An 18,994-nucleotide genomic window follows, 5' to 3' on the forward strand; every position below is an offset into this window, starting at 1 on the left:
AACTGGAAGTGTGTGAGAAGAATTATGTCTATAGATTATAGATGACGGCATATTTACTCACCTTTCTTTCGGGAGTTTGTGATTGGACATGTCAAAATTTAAATCATAAACACTCATTGATAATCAAATGTAATATAATCTAACATCATGCACAATGAATATTATTCATCATCTTCCAATAAGGTCATGAAACATTACAAATCTGTATTACCTGGCCTTCTGAGTAAATGCTGCCATTATTATCGAGTCCTGCGCGTCCTCAACCTCTTGTTCATTGATAACTGGAAGTGTGTGCCGACTTAAGAGAAGAAATGTTAATCTAATAAGATGTACCATATGCAACCTCTTGTTTATTGATAACTGGAAGTGTGTGCCGACTTAAGAGAAGAAATGTTAATCTAATAAGATGTACCATATGCAACCTCTTGTTTATTGATAACTGGAAGTGTGTGCCGACTTAAGAGAAGAAATGTTAATCTAATAAGATGTACCATATGCAACCTCTTGTTTATTGATAACTGGAAGTGTGTGCCGACTTAAGAGAAGGAATGTTAATCTAATAAGATGTACCATATGCAACCTCTTGTTTATTGATAACTGGAAGTGTGTGCCGACTTAAGAGAAGGAATGTTAATCTAATAAGATGTACCATATGCAACCTCTTGTTTATTGATAACTGGAAGTGTGTGCCGACTTAAGAGAAGAAATGTTAATCTAATAAGATGTACCATATGCAACCTCTTGTTTATTGATAACTGGAAGTGTGTGCCGACTTAAGAGAAGAAATGTTAATCTAATAAGATGTACCATATGCAACCTCTTGTTTATTGATAACTGGAAGTGTGTGCCGACTTAAGAGAAGGAATGTTAATCTAATAAGATGTACCATATGCAACCTCTTGTTTATTGATAACTGGAAGTGTGTGCCGACTTAAGAGAAGGAATGTTAATCTAATAAGATGTACCATATGCAACCTCTTGTTTATTGATAACTGGAAGTGTGTGCCGACTTAAGAGAAGAAATGTTAATCTAATAAGATGTACCATATGCAACCTCTTGTTTATTGATAACTGGAAGTGTGTGCCGACTTAAGAGAAGAAATGTTAATCTAATAAGATGTACCATATGCAACCTCTTGTTTATTGATAACTGGAAGTGTGTGCCGACTTAAGAGAAGGAATGTTAATCTAATAAGATGTACCATATGCAACCTCTTGTTTATTGATAACTGGAAGTGTGTGCCGACTTAAGAGAAGGAATGTTAATCTAATAAGATGTACCATATGCAACCTCTTGTTTATTGATAACTGGAAGTGTGTGCCGACTTAAGAGAAGAAATGTTAATCTAATAAGATGTACCATATGCAACCTCTTGTTTATTGATAACTGGAAGTGTGTGCCGACTTAAGAGAAGAAATGTTAATCTAATAAGATGTACCATATGCAACCTCTTGTTTATTGATAACTGGAAGTGTGTGCCGACTTAAGAGAAGAAATGTTAATCTAATAAGATGTACCATATGCAACCTCTTGTTTATTGATAACTGGAAGTTTGTGCCGACTTAAGTGAAGAAATGTTAATCTTATAAGACGTACCATATACGCATGCAATTTGCAACATCAGAATATTATAGGTAAGCATGAAATATAATATTAATAATCACACGGTCACGACATTAGAGCACGATGGAGAAAAATTAGCATGGGCAGATGAACATGAATCGACACCTTTAATTTAAAGAGGAACACAGAATAGATTAACCCAAGTTAAATCAATGACTTTAAAACTCTTTAACTAACTTGTCAAATTACCTTAAAATTAGAACATGTAAAATTACAGTGATCTTAAAATAAACTCAAAACATACACAAAATGTCAATAGCCTGGTTACCTGTTTCCCCTCAATTTGAAATAATCAAATTTAAAGACTCAATTTTTATGGAATAGAAACCTAAACAATTATGTTAAAACTCTGTAATCATTCTGAGGGTGGGATTGGGGGCTTGTCCTAATCAAAGGACTCGGACATTGTGTGACCTTATGTGTACCTAGGGCGGTGGAAGTGTTGTCAGCGTCAAGAAGCTATAATGAGTCACACTCTCTGGTTGCAAACTACATACCAAAATCGAATGAGCTTTTTAACATTAGCAGCTTGATATCCGAGAATGCTTGCTCTCCCAGCCAATCTGTGCCGATTTTCAAAATTAAGAAATCCCAAGCTAATCAACTTGTGACCCCACGCCATTTTCAAAATGTTTGAAAATCTTTTAAAAAGCTATCATCTAAGGGCACGATTGCTACTTTCAAAACATTATCAAGATTTCTCGCTCAACAACATGTGACCTCCTTTCAAATATCTTGCCAAGATCTCTCAGTAAAGAAAATATGATCCTTTTTCAACAATATTTCCAAAATCTCTACCTCTCTAATATGTGAGCCCCCCCCCGCCTTTTATTATTCTGAAGCACTGACTCAATATGCGGTGTAATAAATAAATGTAATTTTATTTTGATAATCAAGAGGCATGCGAAACCGGAAGAAAATAAATTCCCATTTGAAAACGTTCATGATAAATAATCAGGTGATATATGATATGAAGGCATATCAAAAAGAAAATAACGGGTATAACTAGTATTTTAACAGTTGTTGATATATTTATATATGGACTGGGAAATTTAAATAAAAACGAGGCGAAGACGAACGAAATGCCTGTGAAAAGTGTTAAGAGACGGAATATCGACTACATTAAGATTTGTTGAGGGAAGAAAAATATTTTTGTGAATAAAGACGCGAATGACTTTCTTAATAAGGAAGATATTTAATATATTTCCTCATTTTCTGTTGAAATACTTCGTAACAAGGAGGGATAATATAACACAAAATACTAGAAAGAGGAACTATTTTACAAAAGAAAACGAAACTAGATAAATGGCTGATACACGAAAAGACTGCAAGTCCGAGCTCCTAAACCAACCGATGGAGCTTGAAAGATAGGTATAACGTTTATACAATAGATCTGATTCGTCGCACTTGTAATCCTAAAGCATATTGTCAATGTCGCAAGCTTATAAGCTTCTCTGTACAAACGACTAAGTATATATGTAATCAAAAATTGTAAAGTCCATTTTTCATAAATTATTTTCACTATTAACTGTTCCATGCATTATCTCACTCGAACATAGGTCAAAACATTTCCTTAGTGATACGAGTTGCCATCGGTTTTTACTTTCCCTTTTAGAGTTTCCTCATCATATCTTGGCATGTAGACCTTGATAGGTATGCTACATCTATAAATAACAAAGACTTCTCTTCCGGCTGCAATAGCCACTCCGCAAGGGCGGAACGGGGGGACCTTGTGATATACCATAACACAAAATCACCTTCATTTGAACCTGTATTTATCGGCATGGTAAATGTATTCAGGTTGAAACATATATATATATATATATATATATATATATATATATATATATATATATATATATATATATATATATATATATATATATATTCATATTCATTTGCACCATTGCTTGATAAATAGACTGAGCTACGTCTTAAAGTCTTAAACATAAAATCTGTCACACAAACGCTATACACTTATTGAGAATTCCTTTTAATATTTGGCCACGACTTTTGGAAGACATATGGTTAAGCAATAATTCAGTTCTTTATACAATAGGAATTAATTCCATCTTTTGTACGTCTAACATAAATATTATTACAATCTCACCAAATTATTTCCACTAATTTTTCCCAAAATTATGTGTCGAATTTTACTAACCTTGTTTGGCTTTCTTTCTCTGTCAAGAATTATGTGTCGAATTTTACTAACCTTGTTTGGCTTTTTTTCTCTGTCAAGAATCATGTGTTGAAATTTACTAACCTTGTTGGATTTTCTTTCTCTGTCACGAATTATGTGTCGAATTGTACTAACCTTGTTTGGCTTTCTTTCTCCGTCACGAATTATGTGTCGAATTTTACTAATCTTGTTTGGCTTTCTTTCTCCGTCACGAATTATGTGTCGAATTTTACTAACCTTGTTTGGCTGTTTGGCTGTTTGGCTTTCTTTCTCTGTCAAGAATTATGTGTCGAATTTTACTAACGTTGTTTGGCTTCTTTTTCTGTCAAGAATCATGTGTCGAAATTTACTAACCTTGTTGGGTTTTCTTTCTCTGTCAGGAATTATGTGTCGAATTTTACTAACCTTGTTTGGCTTTCTTTCTCTGTCAAATAGGTAATATCATCATGTCCTAACACGTTCACAATCATAAACATAATATAGAAAGCAGAGAGCAGAAAAACGCCAGTCCCATGGAATCAAACAACTCTTTCTTTAGTCGGTAACCTTTCTGACAAATTCCACCATGACTTTGGATAATGTCCAATAAATTAACGTAACATAGCACGTATTATTCCTGAATATAGGTGCACTTCTACCAGCTCCATTTCTATCGACACTTATAGCGATAAATTGGAAGTTGAAAAAGGTTCCAAGAAGGTCCGAAGTGGAAACGTTATGTGCAACAGCGGTCTCATTGGAACAAAATGTTCCATTCAGTATCACGGCGTTACCTCGCGAGACTGGTGTGCCAATTATTTCATAGATATTGCATGTCCTTCGACCTTTGTAATCGTCATTTGCATCCACTGAAGACTCTTGGGACCAAAAAGGACATTAGATTTGGACGGTTCTGCAAGAAACGATTATTGCGTTGAAAGTATCTAGAATACTCGCAAAACAATGGATGGTTCCTTCTTTCTGGGCATCCCAGATTGAGAAACAAATGTAATTTTGTCTAAATAAAACGTTGACTAAACTGTTTGGCATTCAGTTGAAATTACACTTACAAGGAATATATGTTAGAGTAGAATTTAGTTCGCTACGAAATATTTGTGACCTTTGGCATTTGTTTTCAAGACATGCACTTAGATTTAAGCAAAGGATCTAGATTCAACCCTGTGACATTTTATTGTCTGCATGATTGTTTGTCATAATATTTCCTTTAATTTAATCTGAAAACATGGACATGCTAACGATTTTGATATTTAAAAAAAATTTGGAATGGCCCCATCTTGGGTATTTTATTATGTCATAGGTCAGCTAACAGTCTGTAGCTAAAGGACTAGGGAAATACTTATTCATTCCTTGTTCAATATCAGTCTGTGGAATCAGTTTTAATTTGCTCAGTTTTATAGGTCATTCCTGGTTATGGGGCTATCTGGTACAGGCCCATTTCTATCGCTACTCATAGCTTTAAATCGGACATTGGTTGCATTCAGGTCCAATGTGGAAATGTTGTATATAGCTGAGGTTTCCCTGGAGAGAAATGCCCCACTCGGTTTTGACTCGCTGCCTCCCGAGATTAATTTGTCAATTATTTCATTGAAAGTTGATTGTCCACCAGTCTTTGAAACAACAACTTGAATACTCTACGTAACAACTGGTGCGTTAGGTTTGGAAGGATCCGCAAACCGCAGAATAATACTAATTTTCTGCTGCTTGTTGTTTCCGAACCACCGAAGGATTTCAAACCAACGTCAATTTAATTAAACGCTTGTTACATATTTGCTGCTTACTTGTGCAACGAAAGTCGTAAACAATATATTCCATATTTGCCGATATAAGTTGTCACTATTAACAATTTATTTGTGTTTTAATTAGCGCCCTTGCCCGCTGTCGGATACAGTGCGCAGGATGAAGCATGTCCAAGCGTATCAGATGAGCTATGGTTTTTATTGATTTTTCGTCATTCGTAAACGTTCCCATCTTAAGAAATTAGTTGCTTGTCAGAACTGACATATTGGGTTTTTCATAACCAATCGCATGCACCTGTCCCATAAACAAAACAAATGATATGCTACATTAACTTTTAAAGGTATAACCACTTCTGGTTTGAACGGAGCTAAAGATCGATGATTCATATCATGCTTGAATGAGCTTCGTTGTTAGTGGCAATATAGGTTCCTAAGTTTTCATTGATCATCGCTTGATATGAATGTATTACAATTTTTCCTAATTAATAAATTCAGTTGAAATCTGCAAAACTATAAATGACCCACATTTGCTTAGACTGAAGACTTACATGAAAAACGTAGCATGAACATGGTTACGAAACAGAAATATAGATAGTTCAGCGCAGTAATTATAAGGAAATACTAACATCTACTTTGTTATGGATATCTAACAAATGTATGCAATTTGAGAAGCAGCCATATAATCAGTTTGTTCGGGGAAAAAACCAGTGGTGGACTTCCAGGGACCAAAAACCCTCAAAGACAACCTAGTCAGGGCGAATCTAATGCCAATCACTAACCAAGACCACCCTAGTAAATCTAAATTAAAAAATATAGATGTTAAATATCTCATGTGCGCGGTCTAAATCACTTTTTGTAGCTACATGTGTCATTTTGGAGAAATTCATTAATATACCTTCAAATGGCGTTTCTTACCTTTATTTCGCACCTTTTCTATCCAAATTCCATTGAAGATTATTGAATGAATTCCTCGAAAAATGTTTAACGGCAAATTTCAGCGATAACGTACTTCGACATTTTTAGTCAAGCAAGCGGGGTGATCTCGCTTAAACAAAGCATGGAGAAAAGCCGGCAGAAATAAATTGGTACACGAATCCAATAACCTGGAGGAAACTATATAACTTCGTTTCTATCTTCTGTATCGTATGTCTTATATCTTATTTCAGTTTATACATAATACTTATTTTTCCCATAAAAGTATGTGCTTTCACGTCATTGACTAGAAAGACGGCTGTGAATTCGGATTTATTTTAGTTAAATTTTACATCATCCTAAATTATCATTTTGAAGAAATGTCATATGTATATGCTATGAATAAAGCTTATTGTATGTTACTCCTCTATTACATTCTTAGCTGAATATCCATACAGGAGATGATTGCAACTTCAAGAGATCGGCTTTTTTGACTCAGTGTAATGCCGACCTGCCATTGTAAAAGTCCATAGAGATCGATAATGTTTGTCTGTAATTTTTGTTATAACAATTAATGTATAGATCACTCAAAAATCACAATTGAACTTTGTTATAATTATCTTACGATTAAATTTTACAAATAAAACTATTTTTTAAACTTACAAGACCCGCGTGACTTGCATTATGGCTTTGCATTGTTCATTGTTCGTTATCAGTTTATTGCACTTATCTCAATCAATTCCTGACACACGTGATCCCTTGCTGGATATGGTGCACGTGAAAAGACTGTTATTCTCCACATGATTTGTACTCTCTCTCTCTCTCTCTCTCTCTCTCTCTCTCTCTCTCTCTCTATATATATATATATATATATATAGTATTCACTGAAGATGCCAACCGATCATTATGTTGGTTATTCTTCTCCTATGTTATTTAAATTTGGATTTGCGTTGCAAGTAATTTAAATTAGAAAGCTTAGTGTCCTTTAAAAAAACAATATAAATTCTTGAAACTCACCAAAGCAAACTCCTTCTCACGTGGCTGCATCGCCTGTGCAAGCATCATTTCCATAGTTACTGATCGAAAAAATCGTAAAATTGAAGCAGGTACCGGGTCGATCTCTTGTCGTAAAGTTATGCTCTATCATGTTTCCATTCGTAAGAAACATGTCACTCTGAACAGATTTATTGCCTACAGAAAAAGGTGTCCTAATTAACTGGTACCATGTTGTAAGTCCTTGATTTTTTGTTAGAATGAGAGAAATACTTCGTGTGCTTTTTCTTAGAACGATGACATCAGGCCGAGGTAGACCTATAATTAATGAGAAATCGCTATTCCTTTTAAAAATTAAGTGTCCATCATGATTCCTTTAGTTATAAACATAAAAGATGAAACATTTTACATCCTTATTCTTTCTTTCTTTTTAAAACATAACTTAGGTGGTACCAATATGTATTTTTATGTCAATCGTTCCCCAAATGTATAATTCTGTAAATTCTGAAATGGTACAAAACTGATATCTTGTAACATGAATGCCCAAATTTATCTTCATCATCCCATAATAAAACTCATCTAAGAATGAAAAGAGGAGCCGCAACGTGCAGTTTTATGAGATTTAGTTTAGCTACCATCAACATAAATACTCTTGTCTCGTAAAAGCATTGCAATGGGAGCTGGCGTTATTGGGCCCGTTTAACTCCATCTGCGTGATTTGACTTGATTGCCTGCAGGTAAGAAGCATAGGGACAAACAACTTAAGTACGGATCTTGGAAGTGACCAGGTAATACAAATCTAAACGTAATAAACAAGCAAGATGAAGGGAAAATCGAAATTCATGTGATAAAGAAGACCAAATCGAAACTGCAGTTACCTTTTTATTGCAGTTTTCCTTCTTAAAAAATATTATGCTATTAAACGCTGAGTATAAATTAAACTGCTACTACTACTACTACTAATATCCCGCAAAACTAAACGAAGCGTTGAAATTATAAATGTGTATATGGCCATTGGAAATAGTCATTCAATTTATTTGGTAATTTTATTACTTTTGTATATTGTGTATTTTTGTATCTGTCTTATTTGCCTTTGGAAATGACTCAGTGAGAGTTCAAAGTACCTACTGTTAGTTGTCAGTTTCTTGCATAGTGTGTGTGTGTGTGTGTGTGTAAAGTATTACGCTGTATCAATGATATACCATGAGATGTATAAATATTTCATTAAAAGGAAATGAGTCTTGCCGAGTTTAATTTTAATGAAACATTTATACAATTTATTTATTTATATCACATACAAATACATATATTTGCTATTTGAACGGAGTTCAGATTTACTACAGGTAACTGTATTGACCGAGTGATTGAACTCCTCACATCGCTGACGAGTGTGTCCGCTATAATATGTAGTTCTATTCCTTGTGTGGTTATTCACAATCACCTTCGCATATTGATATGTTGATTGTTTTCTTTAATGAGTGCCTATTTTTCTTCACATTGGTTAAATAAATATCAAACACACTTATGATTTAATCATGAAAGATGGTTTTAATGAAGAAAGTATAGCACCATAAAAACATGGTTAGATAAGTCATTCACACGAATGCTCAGCCATGCACGTACTGTCGCATGGAAATTAATGTGGAATAGAAACTAATTGAAATGACTAACTAACCAGAGGTGATTATTATATTTTTATTATATGCACAGTTGATATGTCATTATGTTGCTTTAATAACAGGACTATCGACCCAAAAATTCTTTTTGGTCGGTTTGAATCTCTCTCTCTCTCTCTCTCTCTCTCTCTCCAAGTGTGACTTAACTTTTACCATCATTTATAAGTCCAAGACATCGTTGCATGACAAGCGAAAATCCTCTACAATTATCTTTTCATAGATTTTCGCCAGTATCTTGCTATAATGGTCCAGAGAGAGAGAGAGAGGGAGAGAGAGGTCGGCTATTTTATATTTAATTAATATTTTTTTAGAACATGGTAATAGGTTTAGGAAACAACAACCCAGAAATTTACCGTATAATGACTACAGTGTTTGCAACTTTGTATCATTGATTATATAAGCGCTGTAGATAAATAAAAAATTAAAAAATGCACACATACCGTTATGATGAACCATATTCTTGTAGGTTACTAGGTTTAAGTTCAATTTCAAGGTTTTCATCCACCACAAATTATTTTTCTCTCTCACTCCAAATTTCTGCGTATTTTTTAATCCGTTATGCATGAGAGCGGAGGGGGAACAAAAAGCAGAAATGGTTTCGATGAAATTGTGTACCATATTCAATTCATTCTAGAAAACAAGGATTATTAACACTTTTTATCGTTATTTTTTTATGTCACTAATGCCTAATCTGTAGAAATTCATCATTGATCTATAATCAATAGCACTCGCGGTTGCGAGAATGTTTATATATGCGTATTATTGTACCATGGGCGGATTAAAATTTGATATACCACTATTGCTTTATATCAACACTTCATATGCCATGTTATTGTTAATGTAAGTGGTATATATATATATATATATATATATATATATATATATATATATATATATATATATATATATGTGTGTGTGTGTGTGTGTGTGTGTGTGTGTGTGTGCCAAAAACAAGGTAATGTCGTCAATATTGCTTATGTCTCAAAGATAAGCAGTTCAAGTGTTGAACATTTCATGGAAAACTGACTGTTTCACTATAAAACTAGGTTACAACCAGTAGTATATAAAACTGCGTCATAGTTTGATTACCCGTCAGAGTTGTATTTCTTATAGAGCATAGTTTAGGAACTAATTCATTGTGAGTATGAAGTACGTAAGGAAGGATATACAAGTCGGTTACTGGACGTTGACGTATTAAATCAATGGAAAATGTGTACCCTTGATTCAGTTCACGTGCGTTTTCATATGTTTCGTGAGTCGACCGTGTTGTTAAAATAGTGTAAATGACTGAAACCGACGTGAGACAATGTACTAGACACAGAGAAGCGGGATATAAGAAATGAAGCAGAAAAGAAATCATAGCCATGAGTTACACAAACCCTCTTGACATGGACAAATGACACACATTCGCTACAACAAATCGTCTTTCCTTCTGAAAACGTCAGTAATTACTCATATTCTGAGTTGGGACAAGTAACTCTGAGAAATTGCAAAGAAGTGTCTTGCTAGTGTCTTATTAGTAGCTAAGCATTGCTCACAACGAATCAAATGAATCATCTAAAGAAGAAATTTGGCTTTTATAAATACGAACGAAAAATTGCATATATCTTTGCGTTATCAGTGTTTCCTAGGTCTTCAATAATTGTATGCAGACTCAGTGATTATTTTGAACACTTAAACACCATTGTTGCACTACATAATAGAATTTCCCAGAGCCTTATGAAAGCAATCAACTTATTCCTTCTCGATTGATCAATCTTTAAATAAGAAACCTCTGCAAAGCACACATTTTTACCCTATGTTAACATAACATGCTCAGAACGTTATCATCAAGATCGTATCTGAAAATTCGAAAGAGCTACATCACTTTTACTGATCTCTATTTCCTACTAATGAAAGCATCAATTCATATTCAGCCACAAATATTTTCGATATCATGGTAGAAACAGCAAAAATATAGCCTTCAAGTTACAACACCAAAATAAAGATGTTGTTGCTGACAGATAACCGGGTAAAATTTAGAAATGTTACAATCGATTATCTAATTAACGCAGTACGAACGTGCAATCTCGCAGATATATCCCATCTCATTTGCACAAACTATATCGTTCCAAACTTCTTTCTGCTCGTGTGTATATATCACTGTCCCGTACTATAAGGTTATCTAGTAAATACGATGATTTTATGACAAGTACTTGATTTATCGATTTTAAGTGTTCGGCATATATGCAATACGAAATAGAAACCCTGCAAAAAAGAAAGAAAACAAATCCGGAAAGTACGCTCAATTCGCTTGTCCAAAAAATCAAAACATCCAACTTTCTTTAAACAATATTAATCTGTCTGAAAGACTAACTGCAGGAGAAATGCAGAGAACAACACAGTCCTCTCTTCCTGACCTTTATATACCTCACCAAGGCGTTCGATCTGGTCAGCAGAGACAGACTCTTCACAATCCTGGCGAAGATTGGATGCCCTCCAAAGCTGCTAAGCATGATCCAATCCTTCCAGGACGATAAGAAAGGCAGAGTGCAGTACGATGGCCCAGCGTCCGACCCTTTCGACATCCGCAGTTGAGTGAAACAGGGCTGCGTACTTGCCCCCAGCTCTTCGGCATCTACTTTGCAGTCCTGCTCAAGCACGCCTTTGGGACGTCCACAGAAGTGATCTACCTGCACACGCCATCAGACGGCAGACTGTTCAACCTGGTACGACTGAAGGCAAAGAGCAAAGTACGTGAAACAACTATCATGGCATGCACTTCTCAGACGATGCTGCTCTAGACACTCACACAGAAGGTGAGCAGCAGCGCCTAATGGACCGCTTTGCTAAAGCATGCGATGAATTTGGGTTGACCATAAGCCTACAGAAAACAAACGTGATCACTCAGGACGCGGACCCCAAGCACGATCATCAACAACTAGGAACTTGAAGTAGTCAGTCAGTTCAAGTACCTCAGCTCTACCATCACCAACAACCTCTCGCTCGATAGTGAACTCAAGACGCGGATTGGAAAATCATCAACAACTCTCTCCAGGTTGTCACAGAGAGTGTGGAACAACAGCATGCTGACCCTGAACACTACGATCTCCGTGTACCGTGCCTGCTTGGTAAGCACTCAACTGTACGCCAGTGAAACCTGGACTATGTACGCCTCACAAGAGAAAAGACTGAGCGCCTTTAACATGCAATGCCTCTGACGCACACTCGGGATTAACTGGAGCAGTTGAGTAACAAACAACGAGGTCCTTGAACGTGCCAATATTCCCAGCATGGTCATGCTCCTATGCATCAGATGGCTGGGCCATGTACGTCGGATGGATGACGGACGGATCCCCAAAGACATTATTCGAAACTTGCCTCTGGCAAAAGGTAAATGTCTGCAAGCGCGACATGAAAGCCCTTGACATCGATGTCAACACCTGGGAAGAGCTTGCTCTTGACAGTTTCAGCTGGCGACATGCTCTGATCACTAGTCTGAAAGACGGCGAGAACAAGAGAACAAGCTAGGCTTGCTAGCTGATGAAAAGCGATCGCAGAGGAAGAAGAAGCAGCTCCAACCCACACCAGTCTCTACCTTCAAGTGCAGCAAGGACTGCAACTCCCGTGTTGGGGTACATAGCCACAGCAGACACTGCACAAAAACCAACCTGGACATCTCTCATGGGTGCACTTCCATTGTTTCTCGCGACTAACGGATGCCAATCATATATATGTATATATATATACATATATACATATATATATACATATAGATATATATATATATATATATATATATATATATATATATATATATATATATATATATACACACACACACACACACACACACATAGTATGCATAGTGTTTTATCTGTTTCACAATGATATTCATCACACAGTATTTGTATTTAGCTATCTGGATTTTAATAAGAAATTATTACTGGTAAATTAAATACTATCCACCTCAAATAAAGTGAAGTGTCCATCAATGTTATTTACCATGGGGGTTTACGAACAAGTATATTGATTCCATTTTTATGCAAGTCTGAACAACCTGTATTTGTATTAATATTTAGGTTCTGCTGTAAAACACCATGTTTGATGCAACAGAATATTTGTTTTCATTTGTATTTTCCTTTACTTACATTAGATTTAATTCCTAAGAGCTATTTTCAAAGTTTCTGCCAGTGCCCGTGGCCTGACAAGCCCTTGGCATGTAAAGGCAGCCCTCAATTTATTTTTGAGTTGACAATCCTTTTGATTGAGCCATGAATTTAACACTTGTTCAGTGCCAAGTAGAGTTCTACAACTTCCTATGCATGTCTGACCTTAATCCCTTAGCTTGTAAAGGAAGCACCCTCTTTGTTTTCTCATGTAACAGCTCTTTAATGGAGATAATGGTCTGATAATTGCTCAGTCTAGTATTCTAATTCAGGTTTCTTTTTTAAAAGTTGTATAAAAATTTGCTTCTTTAAGCAAACCATCAATAGACTCAATGTAACTGCTATTGGCATAATAGAATCGGCAAATACATTTTGGGATCTTTCATATTTCAAAAGCCTTCTTCTTGGTGACCTATATTTCTACTGGCAAATTATTCCCTGTCTGTGTATGCCAAGCCCATTTCTCTGAACAGTAAATTCTGACCTGGCATTAACAGTCCCATTGCTTTCTTCCATAGTCAGTTAGGTTGATCAGTGCATGCTGCATGTGTACTGATGCTTATACTGTTAGTATTAATTCAAAGGTAGGTAGGAATAACTCAAAAATACAATTATGAAAACAAGTTTAAATCATATTATCATAAATAATGGTGAACATTTGTATTAATGTATATAAAGCAATGTATGGGAACAAAATGAAAAATGATTGTGAAAACAATGAAAGTATCTTTTCACAGCAAAATGATCTGCCCATGTGATGCAACGTAAGTACTGTCTGTACTGTATGAGCTGCCCATAAGTAAGGTGCCATACCCACATGGCAGGTCAATTTGTATCAATAGTAAACAATAGTGCGTTTATACACCTGTACGAGGTAATAACGGTTGACTCCTCGCACATTTATCTGGAGCACTTTTGTCAATTTAGAAAGAAATGATAAAACTTAAAATCTGTAGTTAATGAATGAAAACAGTTGACATTACTTGTGTAGTTATGTACATTTAAACAGGCCAACCACACTGGTATTAGTCCTTTGTTACACAAAATGAATTGAGAAAGTAGCAGAAAACTGCATAGTTATAACAGAAACCCAACAGACTATAAGCATGTCAACATCTGTAGCAGCAGACAGGGTGAACAGACCATAGAATTCTGACAAAACAAATAAAACAAACAAATAAATCATCTCGTAGAAAGGCCAAGATTTTACAAATGAACTTTCCTTGAGACGTTTTATTTCTGCAATGACCGATTGTACTAATAAAACCTCAGTTTGAAATAGTAGCTGAAAAAATAAAGTACTCTACGTGTTTATTTATTTCTTGTTTATTTTTTTGACGACCAACGTTGGTAGGTACCCTCTCTGCTGCTCCCCCTGTTACCCAAATATTTTATCAATACCCACACGATATCTTGTTCTTGGATCATGTAAATTTATTGTTATAAATCCATGCGGGGTAGCTTGCGCTCGTGAGAAGAAATTTTTGAATTTAATTATATCCATGTCACCACCACACCAGGTTTGATTAATATTTCGCAACGTGTGTGTGTCTACGCCATTAAACACAACTAAAATGTTGCAGTTGTCTCTGATCACCTTCGGAATTTGTGTATATCGTTGAGTAACATAGATCACGTCTGTATTTTTGTGTCTACCTCGGGAAAATATTCTGGCTGGATTTGATTGTTTATCTAGCATCACATCGTCGTATACAACTAAATTATTAATAAATCCGTCTATGGAATCTACGGATGGTGCTTCATCAATATCGGTTATAAACTCTATAACATCATTATCCTCATCCAGTAATCGCGCGTTTTCATTGAAATCTTTAAGTACATCATAACATCGTTGATCATCAACGGATGGTGCTACTAAATATAATTTATCCCATTTCAACCATCTCATTATCAGATTAAGTAATAATTGCGTCTTACCCGATCCAGATGGTCCTATGATAATCATTCTGATGGAGTTCGGTAGCGCAGGATGATGCTTAACTGGCTCTCGCTGCCGAGTTGCTGAGAAATCAATTATATCCATATATATTATAACATGAATTTATATTGTTTACGCTGTAGAGTTAAAACTCCAACTACTGATTTAGCCACGGTTACAACAAAAAATAAAAAAATAGCATACGGTGGAAAATGTTCTATATGCGGTAGAAAGAAATTTTCGTTTTTACCTAATAAGCGCGGTGGTGATATTGCTAATTTGATGTCAAAGTTTCCAGGTGCTCCATGGGCTAAATATAGTGGAGAAAAACATCTACCAGGATATAATTATTGCGGTCCTGGTACTCGACTCGATATCAGGCTCGATGATCAAGATCAACCAAAACCAGGCGAGGAACCAATAAACGCTATTGATCGAGCTTGTCATGCTCATGATGTAGCTTATAAAAGTCAAAATCTACAAGATAGGCATATTGCAGATGTAAAATTAATTCATTCATTAAATTCTATAAAAAATAAAAATATTAGAGAATCATTAGCTAATTGGTTAGTAAGATCCTCGATGAAAGGTAAATTAGCGATTGGGGCTGGTAATTAATAATGGAATCAATTTATTATTCGCCGAGAGGATACTGGAGAGGCAAAGCAGCAATTGGTAAACTTGCTGATGCAGCGGCGGTTAAACATTCTACTGCTAGCGCGTGGTTATCTAAACAAGCAATATGGCAAATTTATCTACCACGTCCTAAACAAATTCAGTACTCGTATTTCGATGTCAATGTTCCTAATGAAGTTCATCAAGCTGATATTCTGTTTTTACCGCATGATACTGTGCGTGGAAAAACGTACAAATACGCGCTAACCGTAGTTGATGTTGCAAGTAGATATAAAGAAGCAGAGCCGCTATCAGCGAAAACATCATCTGAAGTAGCCGATGCGTTTGAACGAATTTATCAACGAGGTGGTGGACCACGAGGTGGTCTACGATGGCCACAGCTACTACAGGTTGATCCTGGTAAGGAATTTCTTGGTCCAGTATCATCGTTGATGAAACAACATAATACCAAAATACGACGAGGTCATACTGCAATTCATCGTGATCAAGCAATTGTTGAGCGATTTAATCGAACACTTGCTGAGCGGTTATTTGGATATCAATACGCGAGGGAATTTATTCAGGATAAAAGATCTCGTGAATGGGTGGCAAGATTACCAGGCGTGATAGCTGCATTAAATAATGAGATCACACGAACAACCAACATGAAACCCATTAGCGCGGTCACAAAAAAAAATATACCAACACAACGAAAAGATGCTGGAAAACAAAAAATATTAGGTGATGTCACAGTCAGATATTTATATGAGCCTGGTGAACTTGAAGGTGGTAGCGCGAGAGCAACTGATCCTATTTGGAGTGTTACCACACACAAAATATCTACCGTGACAAGATCCACTGGAAGAAACGTAGGCGTTTCCAGACCTGCAATCTACAGATTAGATTCGGCCGCTCCTCAACGTGGATTTACACGTGAACAACTACAAATAATTTCCGCGGATACACAACTACCACCGCGATCACTCCGGTGATTTCGATCACTTAACTAGCACTAGTGCCAGCGCCTCTACGTCGATTACACTCAAGACAGGTTAACATGGTATTTTCTCGTGTATGACCGCGACTATTATCTTTTCTATCTACGGTAAATTGTCTTGAATCATTACTCGAATACCGCCATAACATTATACAATTACAACTGGTGCAATGATTGTTCTGCTGCTGTTTTAACTCAGTAATAAATTCAACATCAAGATCAAAGTCGCGTTTATTTTTTTTGTCAGATTGTTTGTATCCGATTAATTTTTTTCTTATTATATCATCATCGATGATGTTAAGTTTATCAACGATTTCAGGAATTATAATTCTACGTAATTGAGATATATTTCTGACCCTCGATACCGCCAAATAAACTAAATTTGACCACTCGATGCGATCGTCTACAATCCAGACTCGTGTATCAGAAATAGTTAATCCCTGAGACGAGTGGATTGTCATGGCGTATCCCAACACCCATGGAGATTTGTCAGCGCGTAATGCATCTTCGACCACACTGATATCAACGGCGACAATATCATTTAATACGAGATTCTGTTTCCTTGACTCTGTCAAGGGTCCTGGAATATCAACATTAATATTCTGTTTTCGTGTATCTGATGGTCTATAACATAACGGAACGGGTAATTCTGAATATTGTTCTTTATGTAGTTGAAATAACTGTTGTTGTAAAGCGTCTCTGATTATTTTTCTACTTGCTACGATCAAATCGGTGGGTCTCCACGAGTTCAAAAAATCACTCATTGATGTCTCTGAGATCACTCCACGTATTATTTCACACTGAATTTTGTTTGATTGTAATCTGATTAATTTTTTAAACTCCTTCAAATTTGCATCAAGAGCTCTATGATCATCATCTATTTCTTCATAATAATCAACGAAATTTTTTAACCAATCATGTGGAGATGGTCCAACAAAGGGCGGCGGTTGACCATGATCGCCACACATTATTATGGCGGTATTTTTCGTCAACAACCAATCAAGAAACATTTTTAATGTATCCAATGACACCGTGCATATCTCATCCCAAATAATTATTTTAGATATATATTTTTCTCCCATCCGTTCAGGAGTCCATGTATCTCCGCGCCATCGGAAGAAACTATGATACGTACACGATTGTACTTGCCGCTGTTTCATCTCACGTGCGAGTGTATGTGTGGGTGTCAGCACGATTATATCTGAATTTCTAAAAACATTAATCGTTCGAGTTGTTTTGCCGCATCCACCAGGTCCATTGAGATATACTGTCTTATATCTGGTTATTGGATCACTCAACGATGGTGCTTTCGACATTTCTGATATTTTATTACCCCTACGATAAAAATCTCTCATTGTAACATCTGCTGATTCTGTGTAATTGTGTAATAGTTCCTTTTTTATTCTCCACGAACCCCATCGTTCATCATTACTTGTAAATTTCATAACAGGTTCTAAATATTTACTTGAAATATAAAACGAATCTGTTGCGACTCTGACTGCGGTCTCAGGAAATCTATTAATCATCGATAATAAATTTATAGAAACATAAGCCAACATGGAAGATCTTAAATGAGTATATTGCGGGGATACGTCATTTATGTAACTAATGATCGTACCCAATTTTGTTCCGTCGGATAAATAAACACTCTCTCGATTTACAAACGTATTTTTCGCTGTTGTATCAGCGATTATAAAATCGTACTCGGCATCATCTAGAATTAATCGTGCGTGATGTCTTTTATAATCATATGCACCACCTTGAGTAAATTTTCCTATAATTTTTCTACCGAGATCTTTTGCGGTTTTGAGTCTATTAGGAATATCATCCTTAAACTCGCTGATAACTTCAGAATCTGACATGGGCAACCAAACTTTGGTCTGTGCATGATATGATATAATTGCCTCACTGACCACCAACGATGTCAGTATCGCACAATCTAGCATATATCGCAACAAAACTATAGGTGCCCAACGTTTTTCACAAAAATGTCTGCCAAACCAAACATAACAAATCTTGTGAAGATTTTCGTTAAACTCGAACGACTCAATACAGGCGAATCCAGTCAGATCAAAATCAGGTAATGGTCCATTAATTGCCACTCGCGTCATCTCGTTTGTAGGGTGACCAAATCTTTCAAAGTACGTAGAACAATCTCCGTATCCCAGAAAACTT

The sequence above is a fragment of the Sinohyriopsis cumingii genome, unplaced genomic scaffold (genome assembly GCF_028554795.1).
Source record: "Sinohyriopsis cumingii isolate HCF-2022 unplaced genomic scaffold, ASM2855479v2 utg001752l, whole genome shotgun sequence".
NCBI lineage: Eukaryota > Metazoa > Mollusca > Bivalvia > Unionida > Unionidae > Sinohyriopsis > Sinohyriopsis cumingii.